Here is a 24,349-nt window from a genome sequence, read left to right as displayed (position 1 = left end):
CTTTTGAGAAGTCACATCAATCTTTGGGAAATAACTCCTTTCTGTGAAACAGGGTGGTCAGACTGAATATATTCATTGTTGTTTTCATTTCAGAAACAATCTACATTTATTGCAGCCGCTTATTTATCAACAGTTATTAACTGTCAGCTTGGACAAAGCCCTGTTCCAGGCAATGTAGGAGACACCAAAAGAATAAAACCAGCCTTCAGGAGCTTACAGTTTAGCACAGCTATTTTACCTCTGGAATTCTGGGGCTGTGTGCTTTGATTTTATGTTAAAAGGTGATATGGCTTTGAATTTAGAGTAGAGTTAGAAGGGAGTTTAGAAGCCATCTCATTGAACTTCCATTCCACTGTATGGAACGCTGTATGGATCATCCGGTTTTCATATTCTTCTCGAACACTTTTAGAATGAGAAATTTATAATTTCTTTCCGAATTATAAGACAGTTCCTCCTGATAGTGAGATGAAAACCACATCCTTGTGAAGCACAAATTTTGAAAATTCCTTTACTTTTTCATCCATTCATTCCACTGGCAAGTATTTATAAAGCACCTTCCATGTATGGGAGTGGTATTAGACTCGGGATGAAACAAACCAAAAAGATAGATTTGGCCCTTGCTCTATGGATCTTACATCCCACTGGAGAGGTTGGCAATTAAACAAGCAATCATAATACATTCTGACAAAAACACTACAATCGTGGTTATGTAAATGTGTTATAGCAACATATAGCAAGGATTTCAACTCTAAACCCGAGTGATCAGAGAGATTCTGCAAGTCATCTGGGCTTAGATTTGAAGGATGCAGCAATGCTCAGTAATTTTCACTCCTTGTAATACGTGGTACATGTGCAGATTTGTTACATGAAAATATTGTCTGATGCTGGGGTGTGGAGCACAAATCCTGTCACCCTGGTAGTGAGCATGGTACCTGATAGGTAGTTTTTTGAACCCACCCCTGTCCCTCCACCCTCTAGTAGTCCACAGTGTCTATTGTTGCCGTATTTATATCAGTGTGTGGCCAATGCTTAGCTCCCGCTTATAAGTGAGAACATGTGGTATTTGATTTTCTGTTCTTGAATTAGTTTGCTAAGGATGATGGCATCCAGTCTTATCCATGCTGCTGCAAAGGACATAACTTCATTCTTTATTATGGCTGTCTGGTATTCTACAGTGTACATGAACCATATTTTCTTTTATTTATTTATTTTTAATTTTACTTTAAGTTCTGGGATACATGTGCAGAACGTGCAGGTTTGTTACATAGGTATGCATGTGCCATGGTGGTTCGCTGCACGTATCAATCCATCATCTAGGTTCTAAGCCCTGCATGCATTAGGTATTTGTTCTAATGCTCTCCCTCCCCTTCCCCCCACTGCCCGACAGGCCCCAGTGTGTGATGTTCCTCTCCCTGTGTCCATGAGATGAACCATATTTTCTTTACCATGATAGTCTTTGAAACACTTGAAGATAGCACTTCCCTCAAGTCCTATCCCTCTAGTCTAAATATAAAATAATTATTTCAGTTCTCATTTCCAGATCTTATAAGTATGCTTCTAGCATCTTCTAATTTACCAATGCAGTCACTTTTTAAAGAAATAAATAAAATTTGTTTGGCCTAACATCTTCTTAAGTGAACCCATTTTGGCTCCTAGTGATGATAAATTCTTCTCTCAAAGTGCTTACCAACCATCTGTTTGATTATCCATTAGAGAATTTAGTCGCGTATCAGTATCAAGATTTATCAAGCATTTACTATTTAAAAATCAATTTTTTTTTGCCTATTTGTAGTTTTTTGGCCTCTCTGGTTCCATAAGATTTTAAACAAATTACTGAAAGTGGTTCTCCAATTGTATTTGCAAACTATTTCTCCTGGGAGTAATTATCTGAGCCAAGTTACAATTTTCCCATTATCTCCATAATCTTACTCTTTGGTTGTATCTTAATTATGTCTATTCTTCTCTTTTCTGTTTGATGATCACCCTTCTTGGTAAAGATGAGTGCAAAGTAAAAGCAGTTTTAGTTTTGTACCACCTGACAATACTGCACCATCTTCACCAACCAAAGATAGTATTCCTTTTATTTTTCACTTCTTTGTTGTAACTACAGCACAGTAGAAGTGTTTCTGTCTTTGCACTTTTCACCAGGCTATCTTTACTTCTTTTTTTTTTAGAAAGAGTTTCGCTCTGTCACCCAAGTTGGAGTGCAGTGACGTGATCTCGGCTCACTGCAACCTCCGCCTTCCAGGTTCAAGCAATGCTCCTGCCTCAGCCTTCTGAGTAGCCGGGTTTAAAGGCGCCCGCCACCACGCCTGGCTAATTTTTGTATTTTTAGTAGAGATAGGGTTTCACCCTGTTGGCCAGGTTGGTCTCGAACTGCTGATCTCAAGGGATCCACCCACCTCAGCCTTCCAAAGTGCTGGGATTACAGGTGGGAGCCACCATGCTTGGTCTAAGTTTCCTTCTGGCCTGTGGTCTCTGTAGCCCTCTTCTTGTGGTCCATTGTCTCCTCCTCTTCCTTCTCCTACTCTGAACCTTGGGTTATGTAAATGTCCTTTCTTTTTCATTCACACACTTAAAAAATGGATTTACTGGCCGGGCACGGTGGCTCATGCCTGTAATTTCAGCACTTTGGGAGGCTAAGGTGGGTGGATAACAAGGTCAAGAGATCAAGACCATCCTGGCCAACACGATGAAACCCCGTCTCTACTAAAAATACATAAATTAGCTGGGTGTGGTGATGCAAACCTGTAGTCCCAGACACTTGGGAGGCTGAGGCAGGAGAATCACTTGAACCTGGGAGGCGGAGTTTGCAGTGAGCTGAGATCGCACCACTGCACTCCAGCCTGGGCAACAGAGCGAGACTCAGTCTCAAAAAAAAAAAAAAAAAAAAAGAAAAAGAAAAAGAAAAAAAAAAGAAGGATTTGTTGGAGGATACTCTAAGCACGACTGTCCTTAGGATAATTCCTCTTTGTTAATACTATTCATAATTGTATAATCAGGTTTTCATTTTTAGTGCATCTAACATTTCTTGGGCCACATTTCCTTCTAGTGTTGTATTTTCCTTGATTTTGTTTTAAAATATTCTCTTCTAAAATCTAAGATGCATTAATCTTATGGGATAAAGAAAGGGGAGGAAAACTAGTATTTATTTTCCTACTGTGGTTGATGCCCAAGTTATGTATCTTACCCATTTTCTCGACACTCTTTGGGGTTGATTTGATTGTTTCAATTGTTTGAATGAGTAAACTGAAACTCAATATATTGTCCAAATTTGTAAGGAGAAAAACTGGGATTTGAGCCTCAATCTGTCTGCCTCCAAAGCTCCTTCTAATGTACCATGGGCTACATTACAGACACATCTATATTCTTTTATATGCCACAGAAGAAGGACTGTTGCTGCTTCTTTAGAAAGTCAGAATTCGTTCTCCTTGGAAGATAGATGGAGATCCACAGGTGTGAGTTCTATAATTTCTTCAAGGTATTACATTGTCCCATTCAGTGATATCATGACATAAAATCTGGCCCTCTATAAATTTGTTGTAATCTTCTTTGGATTTTGTGGTAGCACATGTGGGTGATCACATTGTATAAAGGAGAAGCCCCTAGGGATGAAAGAACCTAGTCAGTCTGGGTGTGCTGTAATCCTAGCACTCTGGGAGGCCGAGGTGGGAGGATCCCTTGAGCCCAGGAGTTCCAGATCAGCCTGAGCAATACAGTGAGACCTTGTCTATACAAAAATAAAACAATTAGCCAGGCATGGTGGTGCATGCCTGCAGTTCCAGCTACTCAGGAGACTGAAGACAGGAAAATTGCTTGATCCCAGGAGGTCGAGGCTGCAGTGAGCTATGATTGCACCACTGCATGTCAGCCTGGGCCACAGAGTGAGATCCCATATCCAAGGAAAAAAAATAAAAAAAAAGAAGTGAGTCAAAGTCAAAGCCTTTGGCATCAGTAGTAGTTCTGTATTAATTATTTATTGCTGTGTAATAATACTTGTGACAAACTTAGCTACTTACATACAACACAGACTTATTATGTCAGTTTCATTGGTCAGGAGTGTGGGCAAATCTTGGTTGTGTCCTGTGCTTCAGAGTCTCAGGAGGCTGCTTTCAAGGTGTCAGCAAAGTCTGTAGACTCATCTGAGGCTTAACTGGGGAAGAATCCACTTCTGGCACTCAGTTCCTTGCAGGCTGTCGGACTGAGGGCCTAAGATTCTTGCCGCCCATCAGCTGGAGGCTGCCCTTTTCAGACTCATGTGGCAAGGAACTGAATGGCTGCTTTCTTTCTTGAAGCCAGCAAGGGAGACACTCTCCTCCAATGACAAGGATTACAGCCTTATGTAAAGTAAGCACATACACGGAGTCATGGACATCCCAACACTTTTGCCATATGTGATCAGTTAGAAGCAACTCACAGTCCTGCCCACACGCAGTGGGAGGGAACAACACAAGGGCATAAATATCAGGAGTTGAAATCATGGAGCCCATTTCACAACATTTCTGGCTCAGCGTTCATTCTTTTGGATATCAAGACACATTTGGCAGTCCTCAGGGGATTTTCCTTGCCAACATTGTCTGTAACTACTGTGGACATACTTGTTCACTTTTAAAAAATGTTATTTTTCTCAAATGTTAAATGTGCTATCCTTCTGTGAACTTTCAGCATAGACCAAATTCTTTCAGTTAGAATGTTTTAATCTTGCTGTTTTAGCATGCACACACACTTGCATACACATCTGTGCACACACACACACACAGCACAGCACACCTACAGCATCACCCCACAGTCTTTACCAAGGATTAGTAACCTGTCTGGTCCCCATGGTCACATGTGACATTCTGCCCCTGACCTATTGCTACTGCTCATAAGTCACTTCCCAGATTAGAATTCTTTTCTTCCCATAAATATTAAAGGAAGGAAATTTGCTTCTTTCACCATGACCTTTCTAGTCTTCAAGGTTTGTTTATGTGTTTTAAAGAATTCATGTCAACATTATATCTCTTGCAGGAACCTTGGCCAATTTCTTCATTATACCCTACAAGAAATAGCCTGTGGTCAAGTTAATTCAAGGGAGAATGCATGAAGTCTGCAGTGCTGGCAGGCGGGAATGACAGTATTGACCCAAGTCTCTGCTGCTATCAGCCAAGTAGACCACTTATGTCGTAAAGAAAATCAGCATGGCTGGAACCTTAGTTTTAACGGGCTTGAGTTGGTATTTGCCTTTTTGGACTCTTGTTCCTACCCGGTACATTTTAATTTGTTACAGGAAAAATAATTTAGGACTTCGGCAAAAACAATGAAATAATTCAGAGACCGGTGATTTTTTTTCATATTTGTGGCTGGATCAAATATTCGTAAGATGTAGATTCTTAGGTACGTTTCCTGGATGGGAAGTGTGTTGGATCACCAATGCCTCATCACAGTGTATTTGACAGAGCCTAAAGTCAGGCAGCCCTGGGCTTGGTCTGCATGTAAAAGAGCTGTCTGTACCATTGACTTCAAATCCATTCTCTCCTATCTTGACCCCTGGTGCTTGATACTTGATGTGGCATCCTTGACAATGAATGGAACGTCAAACACACCTTTCGTCTTTTATAGTGTTTCCAGTATCCCCTTCAGTAAATTTTTAATGATCCTTTCAATTAAGGGCCCAACAACATTTGACAGAATGCACCCTTGTCTAATACTAGCACTTAGGCTGGAGTGGTGTTTTTAAACAGCAATTAGTATCCACAACGCTGTCATGATATTTGTGAACATACTTTAGGGTTGATCTTAATGATCCCATTATCATATGCTCTGCTTTTTTTTCACAAATGTGATGGTTTTGCTTTTATGATATTGTGGAGAAGCTCTGGATTTTGGTTTTGATTAGAAAGGAACAAGCTCTTGTGCTTCTCTCTTCTGGGCCTATGACTTGCCGGAGTCAGATCTGTTGAAGGTCTTTCATGGATTCCCCATGCAGCCCCATGGTGCAGTGTGAGAGAGGGCTGCAGCCATTATATGTGAAACCATGGGGAGGTGGAGATGCTACAGCGATGTCCTTTGTGAACCATTAGGTAAGATGAAAGGTCTCGTGGAAATTTCTGAAAACATAGGGCGTGACACAATGTCTCAGACGATGTTTGCCTCATCCATAAAACAATTTTGAATGCCCTCAACTGTGTGTAAGCTCCTTCTAGATGTGTAACTGCTATCACCTTTGGTTTGAGTGGGTTAAATGTACATAGGCAAGTTGAGATGAGCAATTATTCAGAAAATATAGCCCGAAATACTCTTGGAAGTGAGAGAAATGGAAATGTTTTGTTGCAGTTATTTATCATTATTCTGGTTGGCATTGTACAATCTTATCTTGGGGCTTGGTTTTTATGGGAGTGAAGTAGCTACAGGTGATAGCTTACACATGGCAGAGCCAGGCGCCATTAGAAGTTGGACATTGAGAACAGAGGGGAACCAGGAGTCTAAAAGACCCCAGATGAATGTGTGACCTCCTTCTGGATCTGAAGAGAAAAATAACATTGATCTTTTTTATTCGTGAATCTCAAGTGCTTTGAGGGCATTTTATAGTTAAATGCTTATGAAAATAACATACTCTTCTGTAGTATGTCTGTAGTGCCATCTAGCTATGGGGTTGAAGTCTATCTTAGTGGTTGTTTTCTCACTTTCTTTATGAGGAACATGCCGTTGCACAGCTGCGGGGAGTGCAGTAACATTTAGTGAAGTTTTTCTTATATTAATGTGTTCTGCCTTCAGACTATATTTATGTTTTATCTGTTTGTTTTCCCACCAACTGAGGTTTGAGTTCTAAACAAGAGGCATAAAACCTCGAATGGCATGGATACCATACTTTTATACTATGATCAAATTTACTTAATATTTACCCAAAGAAAGTACTATTTAAACTTAGTAAGTTGACATATTTAGATACATTTCTGCTTGTTCCACTAACCTGCTTTCATAGTCTGGTGTATTCTATCATCCTTTTCTGCCTCAGGTCCTTTGCATATCCAATTCCTTCTACCTGGAATGCTCTTTTTGCTTCTTTGCCTGGTTAATTCACCTGTGAAATTTACCTCAGAGTAGCTTTTCAGAGAATCTTACATGAAACTCTAGTTTGCCACTGAACTCGTTCTGTTTCTCCATTAAAAGCTCTATATCTCTTCTTTGTGGTCCCAAATATAACTAAACAATATATTGTGTAACCAGTTTAACATCTGAATCCCCTTGTAGAATATACATGTCTTGAGATGAGTGACTTTTGTCTTTTTCATAGTTCTACTTGAAGCTTCTCACTTGAGCTCTTACAGTAGAAGGTGCTCAGTTACTATTTATTGGATGAGTGAATAAATATTGTGTGAAGAATTTGATGGCAGGGTACAGTGGCTCACACCTGTAATCCCAGCACTTTGGGAGGCTAAATGGATTTTGGCCGAGGTGGGTGGATTGCCTGAGGTCAGGAGTTCAAGACCATTCTGGCCAACATGGTGAAACCCCATCTCTACTAAAAATATCAAAAAATTAGCCAAGCGTGGTGGTGTGCTCCTGCAATCCCAGTTACTTGGGAGACTGAGGCAGAAGAACGTGTGAACCTGGGAGGTGGAGGTTGCAGTGAGCCGAGATCGCGCCATTGCACTCCAGACTGGCGACAGAGCGAGACTTTGTCTCAAAAAAAAAAAAAAGGGGGGGGGGGGAATTCAATTTTGATAAAATCTGATATACCACTAAAGCACAGCAATTATGCTTGAAGTCTAGTTTGTGGCTTCAACTATTATCAATTCTCTGATGTCTCACAAATTTCTATACCCCAATTGTCCTCTGAGCTCTAGATCCATTTAACCACCTCCCTACAGAACATCCTCATCTGAACTTAAAAGACACCTCTCCATCTCAACTTAACCCAAACGGAATTCATGACAGCCGATTGCTCCTTCTCCTGAAAATCTATTTCTTCTCCTAATATGTTGTCTTGATTAATAACACTTCATCCACCCAGTTGACTGTAAAAGTGATGCAACCTCTGACCCCTGTGCTTCCATATTCATGCCATGTTTTGTTTCCAAAGTTCACTGCTTAACAACTTCTCAGATCAACAGGGATCTCTTCCCACCACGAATAGTAAGTGACAGAATTTCCCAGACAGATCCTCCAAACAAGAGCTCAAGGTCCATCAAGAGATCTGCCATTCATTTTAATATCTTTCCTCTCTCCCCACATTCTTACCTCAGTCACTGAGTCTTGTCCATTCTACTTGCAAAATGTCTATCTGGTGCCTTCTCTCCCTTCTGTGTTGGTTCTTACCCTGATGAGCTCAGCCAGCACTACTGCATCAACTCTGAGTTGCACTCCCAGCTGCTAGTCTTGCTTTCCTCCAGTCCAGCTTCCCAATTGTGATGGGAATGCTGTATAAAAGACAACTCTGGTCTGGGCTATACCCTGCCCTACTTAAAACCTTCAGGGACTCTCCTGAGACAGCCACTCCTCCATGTTCTTCATGATCTTCTCCTCGGTGATATTCGTGACTTCAGATCCCAGCACTTCCTTTCCTATGGAACAACTTGCAGTTTTCCATGCCTTTTATCTTCTTTCCTGCCTCTTGGCACTTACGCATGGAATCCTCTGCTAAAATGCAATTTCTCAATGACCACACACATTGTTTTTGTTTGTTTTTGAGACAGAGTCTTGTTCTGTCACCCAAGCTGGAGTACATTGGCACAGTCAGAGTTTACTGCAACTTTGACCTCTCAGGCTCAAGCAATCTGCTCACCTCAGCCCCCCAAGTAGCTGAGACTACAGGAACGCACCACCGTGCCTGGCTAATTTTTTTTTTTTTTGAAATTTTTAGAGATAAAATTTCACTATGTTGCTTGGGCTGATCTCAAACTCCTGAACTCAAGCGATCCTCCCACCTCGGCCTCCCAAAGTGCTGGGATTACATGTGTAATCAGGAGCCCGTCAGCCTCTCACATTTTAAATATAGTTTTATGTCATGTTATATCCTCGATAAAACATTTCATGATTCTCCCCACATTCTTAGGCACCTTCTCTTCTCATCTCCATTAGCTCCTGTACATACTGCAGTCTCACTGTTTTGTAATTGTTTGTTTACACCTCTCTCTTCTACATCAAACAAGAGTCTCTTGAGGTCAATGACTGCGTCTTATTTGTTCCTAAGTGCAACGCCAGTGCTTGACTCCAGTAGATAGTTTATAAGCATCTGTTGATAGACAGAATGGATGAAAATGTAGCCAATAAAACTTATCAATTGGTTATATCTTTTATATTTGTTAAAATAATTTAATAACATTTTCTGAAGATTTCAGGAGCAGGGGAATCTACAAATTAGGGTTTTATTGTTTTTGTAAGTTATTTTCTTTAAAAAAAATTTTTTTTAAGAGATGGGGGTCTTACTATATTGCTAAGGCTAGTCTTGAACTCCTGGGTTCAAGCCATTCTCCTGTCTCAGCCTTCTAAATAGCTGGGACTACAGGCAGGCACCACCATGCCCAATCTAAATTGGAATTGTATAGTCATGGGTCCATTAGAATTTGTGGTATGAAGGGGCTTATATCAAATAAAATTCAAATGCACTTTTGATTATGGATTTCTAATTCATAATAATGAAAGCATAATTCTAATTTGCATTAAAATAGAGCTGAGAATGGCTATTGGAAGAGGAGTCTTTTCTCATACATTTTTGTTCAGAATGGAAAAAATGTGTTTGGATGTTGGATCTGAAGAGAAATTATATGTTAAATAAAATTTAATGTGTGACAAGCAAGCAGTGTCTCAATAGTTCTGAAATAGATTTTGAAATAGACCAAGAAACTAAGATTGGATAATTTTTCATAGCTACATTTGGAGGACATTGCTCTGATGGACGTTTTAGTCTTAATTATCTCAATGGAAAAACTTGTTGAATGGGATCCCATGTAGTTCTATTTTAATGGGCCGGACTCCAGAAGTGTATCCAGTCTCATGTGACTTAAGTTACATTACAATACTTCATTCTCTGAGGCCTTTTCATATACCAACCATGAAATCACTCTCTGCAGCTCACACTTTTCTAAACATTTGTACCAAAAGTATTCTCCTGAGAGATGAGAAAAATCATGATATCTTAGGTCTTGCAGGGGATATGCTGAATTTTAGTTTTTGCTAAGAATACATGAAAAATGAAATATGTCTGGAGCAGTTATCATACTCCTAGAGCAAGCATTAGATGATGAGATATCCAATTACGTTACAATTGATGGCATCATCTTGGATTCATTAGTTACCCCCAAATTTGTCAAGTTGGACTTAAATTTTTGAATGCCAAAGTGCCTTTAATAAAAGAAGCATTTTCTGTTGGAGTTCTATGGCAGAAGTCTCCTCTGGTGAACTGTTTATCCCTCAATGCTAAGTGGACTTCTCATCTCTAAATTCTTAATCCAGGACATGGCAGCATATAAAGCCTTCAGTAAAAAAAAAAAAGAGCCTGTAGAGGCTAGGAAGAAACCACAGCATCTTTAAAGTTCCATGCATTTGTGTGGTTAGGCGATGAGAGGACTAACCAGAAACATATCTTTTAGTAGCCACAGTGTAAACCTTCCTTTCCTTTGTGTTCATTTGTTTTTGCTTTGCTTTGAGGGTGAGAAGATGCAAGGACTGGTAACTGCAAACTTTCAAGGGAAGTAGCATTTCTGTCCTACTTCAGAAGTAGCCAGGGATAAATGAGCTCCACCGTCATGGACTACAGATCCAAGTTCCTGGAGTTGCAACCAATTAGTGCTGGCGCAAGAGGTACATGTTTAACTTTGAAGAGCTTTAAAGTAAGAAAAATGTATTTTTTTCTTCTACTGTAAAAACACCATATGGTCATGTAGAAAATGGTAAGACATGCTTTTGTGCATTATCCTCTAATAGCATTTAATTATTATATGATGACATTTTGATTTTGATTTTGTGCTGTCTCCCTTATATGGGTGAGATATTTTCAAGGCAGTCACTTTACTTTGATCATCTCTCTATCTTTTGTGTCTTTATATCACAAATGATTGTGATTTGTGATTATGAATTTAAATTAGCAGCCAAAAAAACCATAAGTATCATATCAGGTTTACAGTTACATAGACAATAACAGCATACACAGGAGGTTTCAGATTATTCTGTAAAAAGCAGCATAGTTCTTTAGAGCAGCGTTAATTGAGAGAAGGCAGGGATTTGTTAATTTTTCTTCTAGATCCAGAGCAAATGAATATGCAGCTACAAGTTTTCTGTCTTGACGGTAGTTTGAACATGCAGCTAAACATCTTCGGCTTTGATTTTAGTTCGATAATTGATTCATTGACAGAAAAAAAAGTAAAATAAAATAGCATTAAGAAGCTCAACGTTTTTCTGGAATGGCTAAGAGGATGTGGCCCTTATATGATCTCAATTTCAGAGCAAGCTGTTAAAAAATTGGAGAATGGTAGTTCATCCATAGATGTCACATCAAGCTTCTTCATCATTTTCACCAGCGTTATCTAAATGCTGTAATTGATATCAAATTGCAAGACAGGAGGCCTGGCAATAGAACCTTGCAACTCATCTCTCCTTAGATGGCATATGGGGAAGACTGATGACAGCTGGATGCTGGAAAACCATTGCACAGTGATATAAACAACTGAAAGGCTGAGTAAAGTACTTTCTATTAATATATAGTAAAGAATTTTGGACTATACACTCCAGGCTAAGGCTTCTGGGAAGTGGTGAATAACCAATTGCATGCATAGATAATCAGATTAAGGATCAACTCATTTGGAGCAAAGCCTCAAGGCAGAGATAGAGCCTCAGAATGAAACTCACCGAGAATGGCCAGGAGGTGGGCCAACTGCCTGCAGATGCAGCAAGGGGAGGACGATGGATTTGGCTGTGGTGGTGACAGTTTCACTGAGGAATAGGAAGGTCATTCTATGTATAGCAACTCTAAGTTCCCAAATGAATTCTTCTGCAGGTCTCAGTTTACAAGTGAATTCAAGAGTGTTAATTCTACCTCCTGACTCTCCGAACTCTTAAGAGCTGAACTGTAGATAAGTTACTTAACCTTTCTGTGCTTCACTTGCTCCATCCGTAAAATGGGGTAATAATTGCATCAAAGCACGCAAAGCAGGGTTGTTTAGAACACTGAATAAGATAACAAAGTAAGGGGCTTAGAAGTGTGCCTGGCACAAATGAACCACTCAACAAAGGTCAGTTATTATTATTTTCAGAATTTGATGAATGGGAAGAAATCTTTCCAAACTGGAAGGTTAAAATCAGCAAAGTTCTTTATGTAATAGGACTTAGAGAAAGAAGGTTTAGATATTTCTCCTCTAGTACACAGATATTTTAAAATTGTGATCCCTACATCCCACAAACATTTACTGATAAATGTCAATGTGCAAGTTGTTACTGGGTATTAATGGTAGTAGAGTTGAATCAGCCTTCTACCCAGTAGAAAGAAAAGTCTCATGTTATCCGGCTTTTGTTCTGTCTTTTTCTTTGACCTACCCTCAAATATAAAATTTCTTCATTTTCCTTTTTGATGGGGCAGCAGAAAATATCAGAGTTGGGCAAATAGCATCATGTTGCTATTCACAGCTGGTTAGTCGAGGACTGAATATCACACTTGCCTGTGGTTATTTGGAACCTATTATGGAATAGTTTATCTTGCCAGAGTAGACACTTTTTCTGGACCTTTACCACTCTTCAGCCCCATACCTTAGTCCAAAATCACTTTAGTAGCACATAGTAGGTTCATGGGAGACACTCAGTAAATCTTTGTTGAATGAATAGGAGGCCTTGCTAATGGCTCCTGTGTGACCACATGAAATTTTTTGTCATCTAAATCATAGGAAGGGCTTTTATTTCCATTCATTCCTAGAGAAAAGGCACTCTTTTGATGAAAGGGAGTCAAAGTTGGTAATAGTAACATCACCAAGTGGCTTTCTGAGGTGAGCATTTAGGAAAAAAAAATGTTTTCCTACATGAAATATGGAGCTGGTTCTGAAGACCAGAACCTTGGAGATTGACATCACATTGTCAAAAATCCAAAATGTTGAAAGTATTCTCTCTTGGTTAACCTGAGAGGAAATAGGCACTCTCATACATTGCTTGTGGGAAGGAAAAATGGTATAAACCTAATGGAAGGAACTAGGCAATAGCCAGGTGAATTACATACACACTTACCCATGGACTAGCAAGTCTAGAAAGGGGTTGCTAAGTGTGTATATAATTATCCATTGACTAGCAATCCCCTTTCTAGGAACCCATGTCAAAGATAAACTGGCAAAAATACGAAAGCATATATACGCATGCCTGTTTATAGCGGCACTATTTGTAATTTCAAAAGACAAAAACAAAACAAAACAAAACAAACAAACAAACAAACAAAAACCCTACTGTCTATCAACATGGATTTAAACGAATAAACTATGGCACAATGACACAGTGACACATAGCACTCCAGGAGTACTATGCAGCTGTAAAAAGAAATGTGGAATAACTATATAGACTACTCAGGAGTGGTCTCCCGGGTAAATGGAAATAGCAAAGTGCAGAACACTATGCGATAAGCTATCTCATATCTAAGAAAGATGTGGGATGGAAACACATAAATATATTTGCTTATACTTAAGTCATGGAAAGATAAACTAAAAATTATTAAAAATGGTTACTCCTAGAAGAAGAAAAGGACAGAGAATACAGGACCAGTGCTTGGTAGGATTGACTTTTGAACTACGTATATGCTTTGCATACTTATTAAAAAGATTAAACCGAAATGAGCAAGCCCTACAAATCAAAAGCAAAATGAAACAAATTAATTTTTTAAAAATGCATTCCTTAGCATGCAACTGAGCTCAGGCCAGGCTGATCCTAAAACCCTTATTTTGTTCAGACCCCGAAACTGAGGCAGCAAGAGCTGAACTCTGACTGATGAGAGAAAGTGTCCTGGAATGCCGGTTTGCCTGCCTGCCTTAGCTGATTGATCAAACGCTTTTCATCACCCCTCCTTTCTTTATTTGGAAGATAAGCATCTCACAGGCATGAAAAATGAGTCTCTAACAAAGCCAACGATAATGCAGTTTGAAAAAGGCATACTGTAATTGTGTCATCTGGTCAGATTTACTAATGAATGAAGAGAAAATGGAGAATAGCAGCTTAGGATTCCTGAAACTGATCCCTGTGTTCCACGGAAGATGGATTTGGACCCACAGGACTGAAGCTCTGTTGATGAAGAAATTGTTGGTGCATCTAAGCTGTCCTTCCTTGGACATTGTCCTTGGAGCTGTGTTCCTCGTATGAACTTGCCTTGCTGAAAAATGGCATCTGGCTCCGCAGCAGAGCTCGCCAAAGGAGTCAGTCCCAACTTTCAGGACAGCTTTCCTCAAAGTCATTCTGGACGAAGATTCCAAAGCATTGCTTCTAGCACTTTAAAAAAGTTTCTTTAGCCATGGGTAGAGAGTGGATGCAGCTGCAAAGCTGCCAAAACAGTATTCAAGTTTCCCTCTTGGAACGGCTAGAGGAGCCAGCTTCTTAGGAGGCAGCCTGCTGCTGCGGGAGGATACAGGGGCCCCAGCAGCATTGAAAAGTCTCTGACTACCCTGAAGTTGGAGGCCGTCCCGGGGAATCTATGCAGCGTAAGCTCGGGTGGGCCAAATGGCCACTCGGAACTGCCAAAGGCTGCCTGGATCGCTAGTTCACATAAGCTCGGGCTCAGCAGGCTAAGCTGCTGGCATTTGTTCAGTGGGGGAAAAATAAAATAAACTTTGTGTGGCAAGTGATAACCCTGACATTTCAATATATTTACCACAATGTTGTTTCCTAGAGTCGCAGAGTAAAACAAATTAGAATTATAAATACCATCCAATTTTCCTAACAGCTCTTGTGAGTTATTAGAGAAAATCAAATCACCTTAGTCAATCAAAGGCATCTTAAATGCCACTATGCTGCTCTCCCTGAAGAGCTAAAAGCACCTATCATTCCTATGCAGCCGTACACCTCCTTCGGTATGGTAGAGACTAAACACTTTTGTATAAATATAAAAATACACAGATCAAGTGTACAAAATACTATACTGAAACATGGCTACGTTTCTGAGCTTGGACCTAAAATCTGATGCCATGCTTAAGCTTTCTTGGGAGTTCTAGGAATGAAGAAAAACACAAAATTATCCTTTTTTTTTTTTGCATGGAAAGTCTTTGCACTAGTGTCAGTCAGCGTGTGTATAGGAATTTAAAATTTTTTTTTTTTTTTTTTTTTTTTTTTTTTTTTGAGACGGAGTCTTGCTCTGTCACCCAGGCTGGAGTGCAGTGGCCGGATCTCAGCTCACTGCAAGCTCCGCCTCCCGGGTTTACGCCATTCTCCTGCCTCAGCCTCCCGAGTAGCTGGGACTACAGGCGCCCGCCACCTCGCCCGGCTAAGTTTTTGTATTTTTAGTAGAGACGGGGTTTCACTGTGTTAGCCAGGATGGTCTCGATCTCCTGACCTCGTGATCCGCCCGTCTCGGCCTCCCAAAGTGCTGATGCGAACTCATGATTGTACATGAGACGTTACATTGGGGGCCTATAAGTATTTTATGAGGAGACACTTTCTTGGTGAGAAGCCGGATGCTCAGAAGGCTGCTAGAAGGAAATACTTCATTCCAGTCAGCCTTCACCTAAGCGGGAAACAGACCACACCCCTCTCATGGTCATGGGTTGTGGTAATTGTTGATACTTGGATGAGCTGTCAACATGAGAACTCTTTGTCATGTCCCACTTAATTGGAGCCCCATAGAACAATAATGAAGTACCCTCTCCATGCAGATGGCTTTGTGATTGATGACCCAGCTGAGGAAATCATTTACAAATACAGGCCAAAATTCAGCCTGGTGATGGATCTCATCTGATATTCTCTTGGTCTTTAGAGTGTGGCTCTTTGATTGACACTCATGGTATTGAAATAACCCAAGAGAAAAATCTTGCCTCTAGACACAACAAAGGCCCCTAAATTGACTCACTCTTATTGAAATAGGCGAAATTTTGTTAGCTTCTTTTCAAGCTGACTGAAGGTTTAGTGCATATATATTTTTAATGCTGTGTGAGTGAAAATATTACATTGGAAGTAATATCAGTTGATTGACGTTGTAAAAAATTGAGTTCCATTTGTGCAGGGTGATTTCTCCGTTAGATGTACAGAAGCAAGAGGGTGCTGGTGGCCCTGGTAGTCCTGGCATAGTGATGGCTCCTTTGGGAGGAGGTGTTGTGAAAGGCACAGAGGATGTGTTGGTTTCATGATCAATTTCCACTCCCACAAGCTTCCCCAACTCCTTTCAACAATGAATTGAATAACGTAACAATAATTTTTTTTTTTTGCTGTTCAAGATACTCACTGTTAGAAATAATTGGGTTAATTTAAAAATTATAAATGAAAGATAGAATATTTCAAGAAAGTGTGACCTAATAACCTGTGGCAGTCATTTGTGGAGAAAAGTGCTATTAGTGCTAAGAAGGGTGATTGAGTGCTATTTTAAAAAAATAATCAAATGGGCTAGTATTCATCAGGGACTGCTCTCAACAGTGTATTCTCAATAAAGGCAGAGGAATCAACTCAAACAAGAGGGTTCAGTAAACAATGAAAAGAAGAAGAACATCAAATTATGTGATTAACATTGTCTGTTGCAATGTAAAGTGCATTGCATTTATATAATATAGACAGTTTCCTGTATTTGTATTTTCCCTTTAGAACCATATTAAATTGAATTAATGTTTATCTGTTACATTCAGAACCTAGAAGTGTGTTCCTAAGGATCTTCAGGAAAGAACACAGAGCAACCAACAATGATGTACAGTGACCTATGAGGTCTCATTCAATTACAAAGTGAGTTATAGGAAAATCCATCCCTTCGTTTACTCTGTCATCCGCTAATTCTCACAATTACATATTGAGGGACTACTAGGTAACAAAAGTTTGGGCTAAAGGTAGGTTTATATCAAATCTGTTATAAAATGCACGTTGTTACAGGTATTACATATATAAATGCATGTTTACATGCATTCATTGGAGTATTGTTGAGCACCTGTTTTGTGTAAGGTGCACAGTGCTGGATATGACTGGAAGGTAGGAATGAATTGGAAACAATACTCTGCTTCTTTAACAGAGTATCGAGGTGCACATGTCAGTTCTGAGATGGGTAGAGCTTGCTTTAAAGAAGCTGCCGTGGGGTGGACAGCATTTGAACTGGTTCCTGAAGGCTAGATTGGATTTCCCTAGGTGGAGATGGGGAAAGAGAAAGTAGAGGGAACATCCTAAGGAAATGTTCAGAGGTAGAAAATGGCAGGGAATGTTTAAGGATGATCATTTGGTGGGCACAGTGTGGACGCCTAATGATCGCAGGAGCTGAACAGAACAGCTGCAGGAGATGAGGGACCAGATCATAGCAGGCTTCCTTTCAGTCTTGAAGTGGAGAGTTTGAGCTCTGCATTCACACATTGGTGCAGCATTTGTGTTTCCTGAGGAAAGAATAAGAAGATCAGAGCTGAGCTATAACAACCTTTATCAGATGGTGGAATGGGGACTGTCTTTAAGGGGGGCAGCCTTAAGCAGGGAGACCAACTGTGCAGGCAGTTGGTAGGGACCCAGGTGGGAGGACGTGATAACTTGAACGTGGAGGGTAAGGAAGGAGAGGCCAAGATGGCGTCCCACTTTCCATGCCTGAGTGGGGAGAGGGACAGACAGAGATGGGGAAAGTTTGGGACTAAAGATGGTAAGTTCCACTTTATATTGCATGAACAAAATACACATCAATTTCTCCTGAAAGCAGAAATGGCTTTACTTGCTAGAATTAAATGGTCAATGGTTTCCTAAAGTTGACGTTGCTCAGGGAGCGATTTACCATGTCAGGGAAAAGCAGTCTTAGGAGTGCTAATATGTCTTTCTCATCATTAGATTTCAGGAATCACAGACAAGACTGTGCCTAAGTGGAGACAGGTAAATAAAGCTTCCTCTCCCCAACGCCCTGCGCGCTGCACTAATAGAGATCCAGCTGCTGGGAGCAATGAGAGCAGAGGTGATGTTCGTGGGATCAATGCAACCCTGGATTCTCTTGCCACCAGCCCTGTCTCCTGGGGAGCCATTGAGTTAGTGGAATCAGCAGTGGAAGAGAGGATGAAATGGTATTGGCATGCCTTCATTCCCTCACACATTAGCCAGCGGCGGCTTTCTTTTGTCCATTTTCTGCTCACCTTCTTGTCTGTTTCGCTCGTCCTTTTTGCTTTACCTTCTGGTATTTGTTTTCTTTCCCCCAGTTTCCAGATAATTCTAACCTGATTTGCTCCCCCGTCCTCTCTTCTTTTAGTCCTTCCTTTCGCTGTATTCCTGCCTCCTGCCTTGTTTTTATTTTTTGTTATGAAATACTGCAAACATACAGAAAAAAAAATCATTGAGAATAAGTAATGTAACAAACACCCACTTACATACCGTGGAACTTTAACAGATGTTAACATTTTGCCTTATTTGCTTTGGATCTTTTCTTAAGGGAATAAAAATACTATCTATCTATCTATCTATCTATCTATCTATCTATCTATCTATCTATCTATCATCTATCCGTTCATTCATCAACATAGTTAAAGCCTGCTGTGTATTACACCTCCTTGATAACATAACCATCTCTTCTTCTCCAGATGTTAGCACTATCTTGAGTACCAACATTGTTATTCTTATGCATGTTTTTATACTAATAGAATCACTGCATATACACCACATACAAACATTAAATTGTGTTGCTTTGTATGTTTTCAGTCTTATACTGATAATATATTGTATATATTCTATAACTGGCCTCTTTTTTTTTTTTTTTTTGCTTAACCTAATGTTTCTGAGAGTTATCCATGTCGATAATTGCAGCTCTAATTCATTTATTTTGATTGTTGTATAAAGTCCTTTGTATGAATATACCACAATTTATTTAGCCAATTTGTGCTTAATGAACATTTAAGTTGTTTCTGATTTTTTTCCCCTGCTACAACAAAAATTGCCGCAACAATCATTCTTGAGCATGTCACGTGTCAGAGAATTTATATGAATTATATACCAAGAATTGGACTTTTTAGGCTATTAGCCACGCTATCCTTACTTATTATTGCCATATTGTGCTCCAAAGTTGTGGAACCAGTTTATAGGTTCACCAACCGTATATGAGAGCTTAGCCTTTCTCAATATTCTTCTCAACACGAGGTATTATGAGGCTTTTAGATTTGCCAATATGTTGGGAATTAAATTGGCATCTCATTGTTGGTTCGCTTTGCATTTCTTTGATTACTAATGAGACTGAGACTTTCTTTAAAAGCTTATTATCTATTATAGTTTTGTGAATTGCTTGGGAGTATATACTTTTTCCATTTGTTGCATTAATTTGTCCTTTTTTCTGATTTTATACATTTTTCACATATTCCTTTGCTTTATATAGACTGTATATGCAAATAACTTCTCCTAGAAGTTATTTTTCTGGGATGGATCTTTCATTTTGCTTATGCTATCTTTTGATGTAGAAAAACTTTAAATTTTAATGAACCAAATGTATCAATTTTTTCCTGTATGGTTTTACTTTGCTTTGTTTTGTTTTTCTACCTTTCCTTCTATTGTCTTTGTTCTCTTTAGGTATAGGGTATAAACTTAATTGGCTTGTCTTCCCACTTTCTCTTTTATAAAATAGTTTTTAAGATGGGGATGATGGGTTTCTTAAAGGTTTGTTAAGCCTCATCTATAAAACTGTGCCACTTGTTTTGAGGGGAAAAATTGGGAGTGGAGGAGATTTGGCTGCTACTTTTTTCAGTGTGTAGTTTATTAATTTAGTTAGGTTTTCTATTTCTTCAATGTTGATACACTTATTTTTATACAAAATTATCCATTAATTGGCACAAAGTTATGTAAAGTACTTCTAATGATTTTGTCCTCCTCTGTATGTAGTGATGTCCTTTTTATTTGTTAATATTACTCAACATCTTGTTATTCCAAAGATAACTTTTATTTTATAGATGCTTCCTATTCTTTCTTTCTATTTCATAAGTGTCTTTTGTTGTATTTTGCTTCCTGCCTCATGCATTTATAATGTACTCTGTTGTTATTCTAATTTCTTGATTTGAATGCTTAATTTTTTTGGTTTTGTAGCAAATTCATTGAAGGCCATACATTTAACTGTAAGTAATACTTTAGATACACAGCACAAGTTTTGAAATGTAATACAGTAATTTCTGTTCTAATTTTCTTTCAACCCATGCATAGTTAGAGGCCCAATTTTTGGTTACCAAATATGTATTCCTTAACTTCCTGTATTTTTATTGTTGACTTTGATTTTAATTTTGTCATGTTCACAAAATATAGCCTAGATTCATGAAATATAGACCATATTCATTGGTCTATATTTGATATAGATTCATTGAAATTTGCTAGAAATGATGGATAGAATCTATGATACAGAGTCATTGAAATGTGTTAGAGCTTCCTTTCTGATTTAGTGTATCATAAGTTTTCATCAATGTGCACATATAAAGGATATATATTCTCTATTTGGGGAATATAGAGTTTCATGCATATTTTGGAGCAAACATTAATTTGTTGTTTAAATCTGCTACATTCTTATTATTTTAAAAAGTCTGCTTTATCTGTCACACTTGATATAAACAAAGATATAACTTGAAGATTGTGAGTTTCTCTTGGATTCTCTCAGATTTTGCTTAAACATTTCAAGGCCTTGCTGATTCCAGGGGGTTTAAGAGGGAATGACTTCATGCCTCCTTGCTATTAGGTACATACAATTTCATGATAAATTCACTGACCTAAGTATTCATGACATCAACAAATGTTTACTGAGTACCAATGATGTGTCCTGCACTGTTCCAGGCATAGTGGACAAGACCAAGAAAGACACTACTTTCAGGGAGCTGTTATCCTAGTTGGGGAGACAGATGATTTCTAATAAGCAGATTTCACCTAATATCAGATGTCACAGCCAGTACTGTGCAGAAGGATAAAGCAGGGAGAGGGGAGACACGGTCGGCTTGGATGGGGAGCCACACTACGGGACTGGCTAGAGAAGGCACTCTCAGGAGGCCACCCATGTGGTGGACTGGACAAAGCAAGAAGACGAGTCATGTGGGTGTCTGGGGAAGATCATTCCAAGTGGAGACAATGGAAAGAAGGCACAGAGGAGGGGGGAAGTTATGTTGAGAGAGCACCATGAGTGTGCTTCAAGCATGGCAAGATCAGGGTGACAGGGGATGACTCTCATTTTGAATGGATTCATTTGTCGGCTGTGTGGAGAAAGAACCATAGTGAAACAAAATGGGAGATGGGGACCGGTGAGGAGGCGAATGGAGTCATCCAGGCAGGAGAGGGGGCAGTGGTTTGTACTATAGAGGTGATGGTCAGAAGTGGGGTGATTCAGTATTTTGGATACTTGGCCCACTGGATTTGCTGATGAACTGGATGTCAGAGAGTGTAGCAACAAAGGGATCAAGAGTGGTTCCTAAAATTTTTGCCTGAGATATTGAGTGAATGGGATTGCCATTTAGTGAGATGGGAAAGACCTGGGTGAATCAGATATGGGGATGAAAACGAAGAGGTCCCTTTGCAGGACAGAGTTGTGATGCCTGTGCATGATTTTGTGCCTGTGTGTCTGCTTGGTCCCTTGTCCACTTCCTGCCCTGCCTTCACTCTGCCCTGCATCACAGGGGACAATTATTCCCACACCCCTCCACATCACCACTGCAGCTGTTCTCAGGAGACAGCCACAGCCTCTGCTCTGTCTTGAGCATTCAGGTGGAGAGAGAAGGCATCAGAAGCCTGTACCCGGCACCTCTAGCTAGTATTTAAGGCTGGGAAAGGCAGAGCAGCCAGTGCGAGGGAGGAGGTGAGAAGAGTACTGTGTCAAGGAGGAAAGTGAAGAAAGGTTTCCTAGAAGGAGGGTATCATCCACTCCGCCCAATGCTGCAAAAGGCTGTGTTAGACTGGAAACCGACTGTTAGTTTTTGATAATGTGAAGTAGTGATGTGTTTTTGGAGGGGTAGGAACTAATTGGCTGGAGAGGGTTCAAGAGAGAATGGCTTTATGTCTTAGGGGACTGGTCCTTTTGCATGGCTGATGTCTCATAATGTTATTAATTCTTTTAGATTTTAATTCTGTTTTGACTGACATTCATATTGCCACTGGCATGTTTTTGGATGAGTGTATTAGTTTGCTAGGAATGTCGGAACAAAGTACCACAGAATGGATGACTTACACAACAGAAATTTATTTTCTCACAGTCCTGGAGGCTGGAAGTCTGAGTCACCGGGGTTGGTTTCTCCCGAGGCTTCTCCTTGGCTTTCAGATGTCTGTTGTCTCCCTGTGTCTTCATATGGTCTTCCCTTTGTGTGTCTCTGTGTCCTAATTTCCTCTTTTTATAAGGACATCAGTCATATTGGATTAGGGCCCACCGAATGACCTCATTTTTCACTGAATTACCTCTTTACAGACCCCATCACCAAATAGGTCACGCTCTGAAGTACTGGGGGTGGTACTTCAACATATGAATTTTGGAGCGAGTACAGTTCAGTCGAAAACAATTTCTCTAGTGTCTTTTGTCCATATCTTTTTGTGTGATTTTGTGTTAGGTATGTTTTCGACAGTGCAGCAAATAGGTTGATTTAAAAAAATTCAACGTAATTAGATTCGGCTTGATCCAGTTTGATTGGTCTTTTAATATGTGACTTTTCTCCTTTCATTTTATTGTAATTTTTACATTTGGACCAATTTCTGCCATATTCTTTTCTGATTTCTGTTTATCATCATTTTGTCCCCCTCTTCTCCCTTTGTTCTAATTTCACATGAATTGGGTGAGTTGTCAGTATTCCCCTTCCCCCACTCTATGGTTTGAAAACTAGACTGCTTTTCCATTTTGCTGTTGAGTATCTTAAATTTTAAACACATATACTTATGTATACATTTTTAATTAATTAGTTAATTTTTTGAGATGGGGTATCGCTTGTCGCCCAGGCTGGAGTGCAAGTGGTAAGATCTCAGCTCACTGTAACCTCTGCCTCCCAGGTTCAAGAGAGTCTCCTGCCTCAGGCTCCTGAGTAGCTGGGATTACAGGTGTGCACCACCACATCCAGCTAATTTTTATGTTTTTAGTAGAGACGAGGTTTTGCCATGTTGGCCAGGCCTGTCTCAAACTTCTAACCTCCAGTGATCCACCCGCCTTGGCCTCCCAAGGTGCTGGGATTACAGGCGTGAGCCACTGCGCCTGGCCTTTATCTATACATTTTTAAACAAAGCTTAAGATTATTCAGTATTTCTTTCAGAGTACATTTACATTCTCCTTTGAACATATTCTGTGCTATCATTGCCTAGAGATTTGGCAGTTCATTAAAAATTAGTATTTCTCTAATTGATTTTTAATTAATTTCCCAGCATATTTTATCAATTTCTGTAATCTCTCCAATTTTGCATAATTGTCCTTCTTAGTCATAATACTGCAGTAACAACTTTAAAAGCAGGGCTGAAACAATACAGTTTTATTTCTTGTTTACATTCCAGGTTGGCTGGGATTCAGTTCCTGCATTCTGAAGGCCATCTGAAGGAGCAGCCAGCATCAGCAGAGGCAGAAGGGAGAGGGTACGCTGGCTCTTAAAGCTTCTGTGCAAGAGAATTATCCATCATGTTTGCTCACATTTCCTTGGCCAAAGCAAGTCATATGGCCAAGCATGACTTCAAGAGGGATAGGAAAATAGAATTATCCTATGGCTGGGGCATTGGATATGGTGGAGTTGTGCGTCACCATCTTCAGGCTGACTTCCCTTTCCCTTCATGCGGAACAACGTCTTTAATAAATCTTTTAATAAGCATCTATGAGTGGTAAACTCTTTTATTTTTATACATGTAAAAAAGCCTTTATTTTTCCCTCTCTGCCTTAATTAAATGTTTAGCTGTGTATAAAATCTGAGATTTACTATTTCCTTACCTGAGCAGTTGGAAAATGTTATTTTATTATCTTTTGGTCTGTATTTTTGCTCATGAAGGTGTTGTTACCAGCCTAATTGCTATTATTTTGTAGGTAATCTGTCATTTTTGGCAGCTTTTAGATTTTTTTCAAACTGGCTGTGATTTTATTCTTCTTTATCCTGCCAAGAACTTGAAGCACACATTTAGTCTGAGGATGTATGTCTTTCTTCATCTCTGGGAAATTCTCAACCATCATTTTTTCAATGATCTTTTGCTGGAACTCCCATTGAATACATGTCAGAACTGCTCATATTTACTAAATCTCTTCAGTCCAGTCTGTAATTTATTCTCTTAATTTTTTTTCTATTTCTCTCTATTTTTT

General features: G+C 39.6%; 1 long non-coding RNA gene across 1 annotated transcript; it reads left to right on the top strand.

Moving 5' to 3' along the window:
• The first annotated feature begins 18,853 nt into the window (after positions 1–18,853).
• Positions 18,854–23,874, top strand: LOC103879630. Its single transcript, XR_002518650.2, has 2 exons — positions 18,854–21,895; positions 23,563–23,874. It is a non-coding gene; the product is annotated as an uncharacterized LOC103879630 (long non-coding RNA).
• Positions 23,875–24,349: the final 475 nt, after the last annotated feature.

Source organism: Papio anubis, chromosome 19 (assembly GCF_008728515.1).
Source record: "Papio anubis isolate 15944 chromosome 19, Panubis1.0, whole genome shotgun sequence".
Taxonomy (NCBI): Eukaryota; Metazoa; Chordata; class Mammalia; order Primates; family Cercopithecidae; genus Papio; species Papio anubis.
Note: the sequence above shows the minus strand (reverse complement) of the source record. Positions and strands in the feature narration are given on the sequence as shown.